This window comes from Anser brachyrhynchus (genome assembly GCF_964034855.1).
Source record: "Anser brachyrhynchus genome assembly, chromosome: 20".
NCBI lineage: Eukaryota > Metazoa > Chordata > Aves > Anseriformes > Anatidae > Anser > Anser brachyrhynchus.
In genome coordinates this window covers 5,145,326-5,158,256 of record NC_137713.1, presented here as the reverse complement: position 1 = coordinate 5,158,256, position 12,931 = coordinate 5,145,326, and the positions used below count along the sequence as shown (strand labels likewise).

The 12,931-nt window shown below is 55.5% G+C and overlaps 1 protein-coding gene and 1 long non-coding RNA gene across 3 annotated transcripts in view; both read right to left on the bottom strand.

The window, feature by feature from the left end:
• Positions 1 to 12,931, bottom strand: part of SSH2 (slingshot protein phosphatase 2) — a 92,789-nt gene that overhangs the window by 35,386 nt on the left and 44,472 nt on the right. The window lies entirely within an intron of this gene.
• Positions 3,979 to 12,926, bottom strand: LOC308180890. The gene is made up of 2 exons (XR_013941226.1): positions 11,873 to 12,926; positions 3,979 to 11,482 (listed from the first exon to the last, which is right to left on the bottom strand). It is a non-coding gene; the product is annotated as an uncharacterized lncRNA (long non-coding RNA).

The following is a 12,931-nucleotide window of genomic DNA, read 5'->3' as shown; positions in this document are numbered from 1 at the left end:
GGCACACGTCCGGGTACCTCTCCGTTTTCCCGGTGGGGATATCAAACAATCAAATTCCCGGAGCCCCAGCAAGGCAGACGCTCACACGGGAAGCCCCTTTCTGAAGCCGCAGCACACCCTGCGGCGCAGGCTGCACCCCGGCACCCTCCTTGCCGACAAGTTTTCTCCCAAGGCTATTTTCTAGAATTATAGCAGACGTCAAAACATGCACTGGATGTTTCAGCAAGACAGAATTTTAAAAAGGAAAAAAAAAAATCACTCTTCGCAAATTAAAATTGATCAGAGATCCTTATCTGTGCCAAAGAAATACAAATAATTGGGCACACAGTGCACAGCCGTTTCCCCAGACCCTTCTCAGATCAGGAATTTTGACTGAGCCTTCCTTGCTGCTGCTGACACACAGTTCCTCTGAAAGCCCTCAAGCTGCAGTTTCTTAAAGCCTGCATACTAGAGAAACAAGGAGCGATCCTAAAGCCGCTCGCTTTACAGAGAAATCTCTCCCTCCCTTAGCTCTAACATGCGTCCATTCAGCAGCGCCCCGATGTCCTTTCCGACGAGCACCCACAGGCAAGAGCGGGGTGAGAGGGTGCACAGTGCTGCGCAGAGCCTCTTCAGGACAGGAGACCAGACTCCGAAGACTTCTCACCTTTTCTTCCTCCCTTTACCACCTCACCCCAGAGGCAAATGTGTGTCAGGGAGGAGAAGGAATCCGGCAATCGCAGCCCCTTCTCACGTAGTTTTATCAGCCAAGCCAAGGAGCAGCGTTAGCAGCCCTTCAGCCTGTGCCTGAGGTTTCGCCCTAAGGCGGAATTAACCACGACTTTTAGAGGGTAGCAGCGTGTAGGTAGGGAGCTGCGGGTTAGGTCTCTTCTCATTCCCGTCACACGTTGGGAACGGGACGCACGGTGCCGAGGTCCGTGCTGAAGCGGGCGGGAGCTGGCTCTTCCCTTCCTCCACACTGAGGCAGGGGGCACAGCATCGCCTGCTGTGTGCCCACTCGCCCACGAGGGACGAAGCCCCAGTTCCTCAAGCAGCAGACCCAGCCCAGGGTGGTCAGCACAGCCGGGATCCCAGGGCCCTTCTCCATCAAAGCACTGGGCGAGAGCATCACCAGCTCCGGCACCCCCGCACAGAGCGGCGCCCAACTCCTTTGGCTCACCCGCGCGTCGGTTTTCATCCTCCCTCTCTCCCTTGCCTGTTCTTTAAAGCACTTGGTTCTAATTATTGCCTAGGACAACTGTATTTGTGACTTATATAGAGGAGGGCGATGCTCAGCTTCCAGTTTAAGCCCTGCAGAACGATGGAGCCTGGTGAAACGACGAACGGTTTAAGTCCGGTGAACAGCGACGGCAGCCGGTTATCCCCACGCACAGGCCAGATCTCAGGACTGGGAAAAGCAAAGCAGCACCCGTCACTAACAAAAAAACCCGCAACAACAAGCGGGAGATGGAAAAGGCAAGAAAAAACCTCAGGACCGCTCTGCGCTGCCGTTTGTGTTACCAGGGTCAGCTGGCAGCACGCACGGCCACGGCTGGGCCTCTCTCACATTCAAAAACAGAAACGAGCCCAGCGCAGAGCAAAACAAGGGCCACGACTTCCCGAAAAGGGCTCTGCGGTGCTGTCAACAGAGGTGACAGCGCTGAGGGCAAGGAGAGAAAGGGGAAGTGGTTCCCCAGCCAGGCAGCCTCTCGCCACTCGGCACTTCTGCAACCTCAGAACCGGCCCAAGGAGGAAAACAAACAGAGCGTGGGAACCCGCTCCATCTCCAGCGCCTGACGCACGCTGAGTTTTTAGCAACATCTGCATTTGTGACTTTTTTTTTTCCCCCTTAAAGGGCTGTCTGCAGGCATTTCCTCTGCTCCAAGGTGGGGCTCCCTGGAGAGAGAGCTCGGCTGCGATCGCCCAGACACACGGAACCACGGCGAGGTCTGCGATGCCAGCGGGAACTCGTCTGTGCTGACCTACCCACCGAGCCCTCCTCACCTCAGCCAAGCCATCCTCTCCCTTGCTTTGGTCCCCAAGACGGGCAAACGCTGGGGCTGAGCTGAGAGCCAGGACAAGGTACTGTTTGCATAAGATACCCAAAGGTGGGGCGATGGATGTGAGCCTGAACTGTAAAGGCATCGCAAATCCAATGGCATTCCCTCTGCTTGCTCCAAGCGAGGAGAGTTTATGGCACACGCAGAGCGGGTACAAGCCTCGCAGAAGGGAGCACTGGTGAGCCCGGCTGTGTTTGCAAGCGAAGAGCAGCCACCTGAGCTGCACACACCAAGCAGCTCACAGGCAGTATCAGGGAGAGGATCTCAGCAGCCCCGGGTCACCCAGCGCAGCTGCAGGGAGCTTCGACACCCACTCAGCACCCCACCGAGCTAACAGCCCGCAAGTCTGGCCGCTGCTGGAAAAAAAAACATCGTGCTCACGTGTCATCGGTGCTCCTCTGCCACCAGGTGCGTTTGAATTGAACCCCAGAAACCCTCCTGCAGCCTCCGGAGTGGGAGCAGCCGGGGCAGCCTGGGCACGCCGGCAGAGCCCCCACCTCCAGCAGGGCATCACGCTCAGCTCTCCTGCTTCAGGCCATCACAGCAGCCAGAGCTCGAGTCCTTGGGGGAAAGCAGGCGTCCTCCTGGTTCTCTTGCTCTGACCACGCCGCAGGGCATCCCCCTTCGAAACCCCACGCGTTGTGTGGGACAGAAACATCGAGTGGCAGCATCCCTTGGAGATGGCACCAAAGACAGGGGCTCTGGGCACAGAAACTCACCCCAGCCAGCCAGGGCAGCAGTGACAGCGGCTGTCCGCAGCTGAAGTGTTTGGCCCCTGCGGCTGCAGGGGGTCCTCTGCACCGTGGCCCCCGCGACCACAGCCACCTGCAGCATCCCCCTGGCCCCGGCAGCCCCTGGACACCAACCAGATGTGCTCCCTCGCGGGCAGGGGGACTGCCCTGTTTGCAGCAGGGAAGCAGGCCGGGCTGTAAGGCAGACTCTAGAAGAAGTTCCCGGAGTCGTTTTATCATTCATCAGCTGCTGCAGATGTCAAAGCCTGCGTGAGTTCCCCGGTAGCCTCAAGTCCTCAGCTGTGGGGCTGCTGCCCGGCCCCAGGGGATCCACCCGGAGGGCAAGAAAAGTCCCCCAAAGCAAGAGAACGACGAGTTGTGCAAGCAGGGCTCTGACGTGCTCTGGAATGCAGGGCAGCAGAGGAGCACAAATCATTTTTCCTCCAGCAACACAGAGCTCACGCACCAGAAACAGGCGGCTAGCACAACTAGGATGCTTACTGCGAAATCCGGGCACTCGGTGGTCACAGCAGAAATCCCACCCTGTGCACTGGGCTTTAAGCAAGAGACTGGGGCCGGAAGCGAGGCTGCGAAAGGAATTTGCTTCACACGATAGTCCCCGAGGGCTTCCACCAGGTCTCCGAGTCAAAACGTTCCCAGATGGAGCCCCACACGCTGCCCGAGCACCCACAGACTCGGCGTGCACCGGCAGCGCACTGCCTTGCGCCCCGTGCTGCCGTCCTGCCAGCTCCTCCCGCCCACAGCACCCACCGCACGCCTTCAGAAACACATTCTTTAAAAAAACTCTTTAATAGGCATGAGAAAACCTCGTAAGGAGAACCTACCACGTCAAGGATCAAAGGAAGAAAAATAGTGTTTTGATGAGTTATCTCCAGAAAAGCACCCTCTGGTTGACACGTGCTGATCTTTTCTCCCCCCCCCCCCCCCCCCAAATTATCTCAGTGCTTGCCGATCACCCTCACCCCACACCGCCTCTGCCACCGGAGGCTGGAAGCGGTGCTTTCACTCGCAGCACCTTTCTTTTCCAACCACGACGGCAGCCGGCACACCCCCGGCAGCTGGCTAACACCGCATCTAACCACGTTCAGCTCCCTAACTTTTCCCCGGACCTCTCCGCACGCGTGGTGGCACCACTCCCAGCTGCCACGGACCCACCCATGAGCCCACCACCCCCAGGAGGACCCCGCTGCTTTAAATACTGCCTTAACCAAAGGCAGACGAGACACGCTAAGGTCACCGCGCCGTCCCGCACCGCCCAGGGCCGGGGGCAGCTATATTTAGGCCAAGCACGCTCAGCACTTCGGGGATGGAGAGCCTGACTCGTCGCCGCCCCAAGAAGGAGACAGCCCAAGCAGCAAGCAAGCAGCACCCTGGCACCCAAACTGCATCCCTGATGTCCGCATCCCCAGTGGGCACGAAGCCATCCCCAGCTGGCCACGGGCAGCCCCAGCTCAGGCCCGAGGAGGAAGACGTGGCTCCGAGGGGTCGCTGCTGCTCTGGCCGGCTTTGGAGAGGGTCCAGCCCCACGAGCACTGGTCCTAGGGGCTCCTGGAGGAGCTCGGCTCCGTGACCACCCAGAATGGAGGAGTTGTGCTGGGGGAACTGCCCAGCTCTGGTCACAGCCTCGCTGCCTGCACATTAATGGACCCCTGCAAGCAGAGCACCAAAACAAGGATGGCTCTGTCTGCACGCACAGAAATCAATGCCTAATAATAAGCCTTTCCTCTGTGCTAAAAAGAAGCAGATGCTTGATTACCCAAAAGCATCACAAATCTTCAAGAGGCTGTTGGACTTCGCTCGTATAACACAAGGAAGTTATTTGTTCGGTATTTTAACTTCTGCAGTACTCAGCACTTTCAATTTTCTCCCGTTCTCCTCGCATCCTCCCCATACTTGATCCCTAAATGACAGCTTCCAGCAGGAAGAACAAAACCAGCTCGGAGCTGGCTGCCCCTTTCGGCTGGCACAGAGGGCAGCGAGCGGCGAGCAGCTCCGGAGGGACGGGAACCTGGCGGGTGGCTGTTCAGGGGGTGCCGATGGGAACTGGAAGGCGCTCAGAGCTCCACCTGCTGCGCCGAGGCGGCCCATAGCCAGGCCGTTGATCTGCTCGCCCACCTAGGTGGTGGACAGATTCCCAAATACATCAGTGACTTCGTGTTAGGGAATGGTACGGCCACAATTGAGGGGGGACGAAGTTTAACAGGGCTGTAAACATCAGCCTGAAGTTTGGGTTAGTTAGCAGTGAGTGAACATCATAGCCAGACTCAGAAACAATTTGAAGTTTAAATAGTTTCACGCATTCTGCGCCTTTTCTTCAAGGCAATTCTAAGCGGAAGGAGAATCCTTAACATAAGCAAGGCCAACACAAACTTCGGATTTGTTTTAAAGCTGCAAACCGAAGAGGAAATGCAGCATCACTTTGGGCTCCCTGGCCCCGCAGCACTGCGGAGCGGGGCAGCCCGGCCTTTGGAGAACGCGCCCCAGCAGAAGGGAAGGCAACCAGTGCAGAAGAGCACTCCGACGTTCTGCTGGCGTAAGTGACGATCCGGAGACAGCAGGAGAAGCTCTCCGAATTAGACCCTGAGATACAATTATGACGCATTTCAACATGCAGACTCAGCACTGCTTTCCAGTCCAACTCTTTCCCCCCGCGGATGCGGCGAGTTCTTCCTGGAGACGATACCCCTTGTGACTCTGCTTTTCTTTTGGCTCTCTCAATAGGGATCGGCTTACCAGGAGGCCTTTATTCCTGAAATAATTTCCATTAATCACTCACCATACACCACTTTAAACAGAAGCTGACAGACTGGGGGATGTCCAACAGCACCACTGCATCTGCGAGCCTAAAGAAAGGCTGAAACGAAGGGCGGGCCGAGAAGCGAAAGGAGCTGGAACGTTTCTACAGAGCAGACAAGTGAACTTCTTCAAACCACCCAACGGCACCGCAAGGTGTTTATACAGACTCTTGCAAATCTGAAATAACAGCAGGGAAGCAGCAGCACTTGAGCCATGCACACTTTGTGCTATCTGCCCATAGAACAGGGAAATAAAGGCAACGCACCGGCACGCATCGCTCCGAAGCACGGCCCTGCAGCAGTTTCGCATTTGAGATTCCTCAGCGCAGCTGCGAATTAACTTACTCTTTTAATATCTTCCTGTGACTTCCAGCTAAAGGAGATGTCAGCACTCCTCTTTTCAACGTGTTTTAAGGCGTTTTTAACTCAACACGAGAACCCTGCGAAGTTTAGCTGACTAGGTCTCAGGCTGGAAACCCATTAAATAGTTTTATTTTACAAGAGCTTGAACTCAAAGAGCAAAGATTCCAGATGTGTTTATCCCTGCGAAATCAGGTGCTAAATTTCACTAGAATTAGCACTTTCAGCAGTTTGGCAGCCAATTTTCAGTAGTTCTTAACGCAGGTCCTCGTATTTCCTAAAAGCACACGAACCCATTTAAAAACCACACGTGGAAGCAGCGAGATCAATGCAACACCAAGTGCGGACCCGGAGAAGGCTCTAGGAACAGAGCGTACTTTAGGGAAAAGGCTCTTAAACAGCTTTTAAAAGCCTCTAAGATAGATATTTGCTTAATTTCGAGTGTGAACAACTACCACAAAGCATTTCATGGCGTACTTAAAGGAACCGAGGACAAAGCAGGACCACTGCTGTTGTGTTGGGGTTTTGCACCACGCTGAGCACCGCGGTCAGAGCCTGCCCCATCTCCCGACCCGCCCTGCTTTTTGACAGAGGGACCTGCTTTCGAAAACCTCTCGAAAACACCCACCTCTGGGCCCGTCCAACAGCCCTGACATTCGGAGGCAGGGCTCAGCAACCCGCAGCTCCCTGCACACGCCGAACATGTCACGGCCCGGCCCGCAGCTGGATGTTTCTCCTGCACTCAGCACCCCGCCTGCTAACAAGGCACGTCCCCGTTCCTCAGTTTGCTTTCCTGCAACTTTCTCGCCGTGGTAAAGCAACAGGGGGGCTAGGGATGGCGCTGACAAATTATTTGTTTTTATTTAGACTAACTGGCTTTCCGTCCTTGCGACACACGGAGGAATGCAGCTGTGCCGCTTTCCGTTTGGGTTTGGATTTCTCCTCCTCTTTTTCAAAGCAAATAATGGGAAAACCACCAATAAACTGCCATCATCGTCATCCCGGCCAGTGACGAACTCTTCGCACGCCGCCACACAATGAGCTTTAAAAAAAATAAAATAAAAGGGTGTGGGCACAACTCTGAGCTCATTTTAATCCAGCATCGAGTTAAAGAAAGCAAGACACCAACAGACCAAGTTTTAGAGGACAAAGGTGAAACCGATGATAGCTTCTCTTATCTGTAGCTGTGTGCAACCGAAGGTTCCCCTTAAATTATGGCTTGGCAGAGTCGGTTATCGTTGGGTAATCAGAATAACACCGCTGCAGTCCCACCTGCCACTGGGAGCCTCTCACCAGCCCCGGGACATCAGCAACACGCCCCAGGACATCAGGAAAGCCGGCCGGCGTCTCGCTGAGCTGAACGTGCCCGAGTGAAGATACCGCTGGCCACGACGCGACCTGCTGGGCGGCCCGAGGGCTGAGGCTGCGGGGCAACCAGAGGCCTGGATGAGCAAATCCGTTCTCTTCATGCTGGAGAAGGGAGGTGCAAGGAGATAGGAGACACCCCGGAGCTCACCAGACATGGCAAGGTGGCGATTTCTAAATGCAGAAGGTAAATGTGGAGCAAACGACAGCTCCTACCTAAGCCGCCTGCACGTTGGTGTCAGGGTGCTTCATTCCAAGCTCAGCTCGCCCAAATTAATTCCAAGCTCACCCAAGTTTATTCAAACTCAGCTCGCCCCAGCAGTCCTCTGTAAGGCCAGGTCCCTGCCCACCCACAGAGCCAGGGCGCTTCGAGGCAGCGCTGGACCGAAGGACAAACGTACCCCGGCTCATCTCTGGGACTGCACAGAGCCAGAACCCAGCTGTGACAAACCCGCACCTCTCCAGGGAGAAGCCCGGAGTTTCCCCATGTAAACCCAACGCTGGAGTCACGCCGACCCCAGGCCCAGGGAAGCACACGCTGGGGGACGACACGGACCTCATTAAGCCCTTGTGGGAAGTGTGCGAGCAAACTAAGGGCTTCACTACCAAGTGACAAAGATCGTTTGTTTACAGAAAGGGCTAAATCATTTCTGGTTCAGCAGCCTGTGGGTTTAGCCTACTTGTAACAAAGGTGTTTTGAGAAAAAGCACGCTTCTTAAAAGGCTTATTACAAATACACCGAGAGACTCCAAAGGGCTGAGCACAATGCTGAGGGCGGCCAGATAAGTACAGGATAAACAAAACAAATGCTCTAAACGAGGAGCCTGTGGCCTTAATATCCCCAAAAATGCCCAAACGTGAAAAGCTGCCAAACTCCAAGAGGGGCCAACCCTACCCTCACAGGCTGGACCGCTCCAGTACCCTCAGCCCCAGCCGACACCGGGGTATGGACGAGGTTTGGATTCACCCCTACGGCCTTGCCTCCTCCCCAGCTGTGACTGCTTGGTGTCCTTGAACCAGAAGGCTTCTCCCTGTCCCAAAGCACTTGGATAATCCCCCACAGCAGTCACAAGTGGCTGCAGAGCCACCACTCCCGGTCTCCTGTTACTTCCAAGCTGCTAAATTAAAGCCACGGCCCGCACGCGTAGGCAAAGCAGAGGGCTGACTGCTGAACACATCACCAAAAGCACAACCGTGCAGGTTTCAGGACAGCGGGGAATTTCTCCCTTTGCATTTGGGGAATTAGGAGCCTTCAGCTAGCTGCTCCGCGGCTGGAAACTCAAGCTGCAGAGTTGCTCTGGACACATTACATCCGTTACACTGGAGAAAAAATATTTGCTGAACTAGTTTCAGGCCCATACGGGCTGATAATTTAGATGCTGTTTGCCAGACCGATGCAGAGGAGACGGCAGCTCTCTGCAGCCTGTGACGCAGCGGGATACAGGGTTTTAAACTCTCTCTGACCCTGCAAACACTGGTCGGGAGCAACGTTTCAAGAAAGTTTGCCTGAAGTTGTTTAAAAAACAATGAAGCAATATTTTAGCCAGGGGCTCTCTGATAAAGGTACAAGGAAGTAGAGTCCTGTGGAAAACTCCCAGCCAGCCTACTAACCAGCCCCAAAAGGTCCTTTTCTGCTGATAATCTCGCCCCGGGTCCTTCTGCTTCGCAATCCTTCAAAAAATCCCAAGCATTTCCAGAGACAAGGAGCATCTGCAGAAGTGCCAGGACGATGGGGAGTCCATCTCAGAGGCAACCTCTGCCCCTCGCAGCCTGTCCGGCAGGAGCTGGGCAGCCCTGCGTGGGCTTCCCCAATAAAACATCCCGCTTCAGAGCTGCTGGGCGGTGTGGGGAACCCTCATTTGCTGCTCAAGTTTTGCTTTTACATCCCATAATCTCTCCCATCCCTCAGCCTCATCCCACAACCTCATCCCGTCCCTCTCCCTGCCCCCCACCAGGAAGGCTCAGCGAGACAAATGCCCGTCGCTTCCAGGGGAATAAAAGGAAAAGCCAAACAGGAAAAGTAGTTATGAACAATAGGGCCCTGGCTGGGTTAATGATCAGCCCGGAGCAGGCAGCACGCTGCTTTTACCCAATTACTGCAGCTTATTTGCATGGCTTTTAGTAATCGGCGCGTAGCAAGGGACCTTTTACACGTCGTATTTGTTATCGAGGTGAGAATAAGGAAGATGAGAGAAGGCTGGCAGCCCTGCGGGGCAGCGGGAAGCCCAGCACGAGGTGCTGTGCCTGGGGGCAAGGGGCCAGGTCGGACCCCTGGGGGCTGCCCCGTGCCCCTTCTGGGCTTGGGGCCGTCCTCTGGAGCCGCACAAACCGGCTTTCCGAGCATCACCTCTTCAAACCTGAAATATCGCCGATTCCCAGCACAATGCTGAAGTACTTCAGAAGGTACAGAGGCAATTAAAGATTTCCAATAGCACGCTGCTCCGAGGACGGCGGTCTAATTGCTGAGCGATCAGAGGTTTTGACAGCAGGAACGTCGTGAGCAGAGAAAAAGTAAGGCTTCCCGTGCAGCGATAAATAAATAAAGAGCTCTCCAAATAGCAGCACCAGCAAGGATCCTGACGGGGCACGTGGCACAGCTTCAAGCGAGGCGCCCTCAGGACTTCACAGCACCGAGGCCCCGGCCGCAGGGCTTTGAAGACGAAGGTGAACGGCAGGGTGGAGAAGGACGAGGGGCCGGGCACAAGGACACGGTGCGGTGAGGTGGCGGCGATACAACGGGTCCGTATCACCCGGTGATGCAGCCCGCAATCACCTGCAGCTTCCTCTTACGGCGTCACGCCGTTTCTTCACGCCCCAACGGCGGGCTGCCGCTTACGGGAAGAGTGATTCTGGGGGACAGCAAGCCTGCAGGAACATTTTGTGGCTACCTTTAACCCTCTGCTGAAAAGCATTCTGATTAACTTCTGGGTTTTACTTCTCTTTTTTTTTTTTTTTAAGAGCTCCAAGCCATACCCGTGACACTGTGAATAAACTACCCATGCTGCTTCAATTTGTTCCCCAAGGTTTAAAATACTCGTTGTAAAAACTATCAGTTAACATCTTATAACAGGAAACAGGCTGGGATGAAGCAAGCAGGAGAAGCATGGAAAGCAGCAAGCGTGCTCACATTTTCAGATCCATCTGGCTCCAGGAGCGCCGGGGGATGAAGTAGTAAACACTATCGGAGCGCTCCAGCACGTGCTCGGCGTGGGCCTGGGGAGGGCTCCCAGCGCTGCTTCAAGGCGCAGGGTGCACCCCAAAATGCACGGAAACACCAGGGGATAGGGGCACTACAGCGACGTGGTGGGGTTTAAAAGCAAAGGCAGGCACCCACCGACATCCTCGGGCATTGCTCGCAGGCTGATGGCTCTCCTGATGAGACCTGGCCGTGGCTGGACTGGGAGCGAGAGCCCAAATCCCCAGCGAGCGCCCTGCGCACCGGGTAACCCTTCCCTGCCACCACGATAAGAGGAAAACCGAGCGGCAGAGGAACCTGGCAGCAAAGAGCAGCACTATCGCAGGGCCACGGAAAAAACACTTCAGGGGCACCAGCAGCGAGTTAGATACCTAAAACTTGGCACGAGAAAAAGGAAGCGATTGCAGACAGGAAGAAGTGATCTGCGGCAATCTCTCCAGGCTTCTTCTGCTAAAAATTCTCTGGTATTCGCAGGATGTCTGAAGTTTTGCTTTTTTCCCCTTCTATCTCTCCATCAGCTGCTTTAGGGTTTCATTAGACCAAAGCGAATTTTGAATCCCACACAAAAATAAAGCCAGGAAATCGGCAGAAGTCCCACAAGGTTCACCGAGAGTAGCAAGACTTTCTGGAACAAGTTACAACCATAAATCCTGAGCGTTTGGAGACACCCAAGTCCCTCGGACACGGATTTGAATCCTTGTGAACCTGAAATGCATCAGACCCAGAGCAGCTGACCACGTTACCGGCTAAAAGCGTCAACACAGGAGCAATTTCTGCTGATCTCTGAAAGCCAGAGCTGATCAGCCAAATACATCTGCTAAAGAGTACACTGAAACACAAGTTCCCGATAACATTTGGGTCACCGATGTCCTCCTCATTCCGCAGAGGATAAGTTTCAAAATGAACAAAATCTGGATTTTTAGGTCTTGCCCACAAGGAAATAAGGACATCTGATATTACCCAGCCTTTATCAACCTGTAATTAGAGCAGTGTAAATTTAAAAACAGGTCCTTCTTGTGCCAGCCCCGGACACTGTCCTGATTGAGACCGCTATCAAAATATTAATGCGGCGCTCAGCCTTGTGCAGACACCTATGCGTGGGCTAAAAGCTCCGTCACTCTCATGCTTTTTAATCTTTCCTTCCAGGAGGCAAAGGAGGGCGCGAGCCCCCCGATAACCCAGTTATCTCCCAAGCCAGAAGAGGGACGGGTGCGCCCTGCGCCCAGGTGGGAGCTGGGGCTGCCCCGGGGCTGCCAGCGCCCCGTTTCCCCTCTCCTTCCGTCCCTTTCCGGACGGCTTCAAACCCTGCGTTAAGTGTTTGAGCAGCGCGTACAGCAAACATCTTAAAAGCACTGAAATTGTTACCTGGCTACCTGACAGAGCTTGGTAAACCCCACCAACGCGTAAGGCAGCGCTTCAGCCTATAGCGGGTTCGCTGGGTTTTTGGGTTTTCTCCCCACAATCGCAGAAGTATTTTGATTTCCCAAAGCCCAGGGCACATCCAATTTGCATTCCTGCTTCTACAGAGCAGCTCAGGTAAATCACTGTTAAACCTTCATTATCAGCAACCGCAGGGAAAGCTGTAACGTTTACAGGCACCGCCACGAGCCGGGGGGGGGGAAAAAAAAAAAAGACCAATTACAAGCATTTTGGGTCAGGTATGAAAGGCTCAGAGAGACTTAGCTGATTACCAAATGCAGCAGTGATTGCTTGCGCTCCAAAAAGAGGCCACAGAGTCCTGGGACGCGTTTCCACGCCGAGCACAAGCACGGGTCCCTACCGGCGAGCTGGGCAGCGCCGGGCAGCTCGGGTCCTCGCCGGGGCTCCTGGATAGAGGCACGCAGCCCCCGGTGGGACCCCGGGCACCTCGGTGGGACCCCCCGGGCGCTTCGTCCCGCTACCTTTACACCTTTCGTGCTGCCTCCAGGGAACAAACCAGCGGTCGGCTGTTACCGAAACATCAGGCGGGATCCGACCGTGCTGTCTCCCTCCCTAAAACCTCACCCACCGCCCCCGAAGCGCCCCCCCCCAACCCTGTACCGAGCCAAAGTGCCCGGACCACCGGGCAGCCCACGGAGCAAAGGAGGCGATTTGGGGCCGGGCACGAAGGGGCTGTTCCAGCCAGCCGACACCGGGGACAGGCTGCTGCTCAGCACCCCCCGGGGCTCAGCACCCCCCGGGGCTCAGCACCCCCCGGGGCTCAGCACCCCCCGGGGCTCAGCCCGTGCCTGCGGGCACCGAGCGGGGGCGGTGGGAAAGCCCCGGGACGAGCCGCGGCTGCCGGAAAGGGAAAAGTTTGCTCGGAGGGACGGGGAGCGGCGGGGACTGGCATGGGGGGGGGGGGGGGGGGACGGACAGAGAGGGGACAAAACCGGGACACGAGAAGGGAACGGGCACCGGGGACCCCCCCCCGGGCGCTACTCA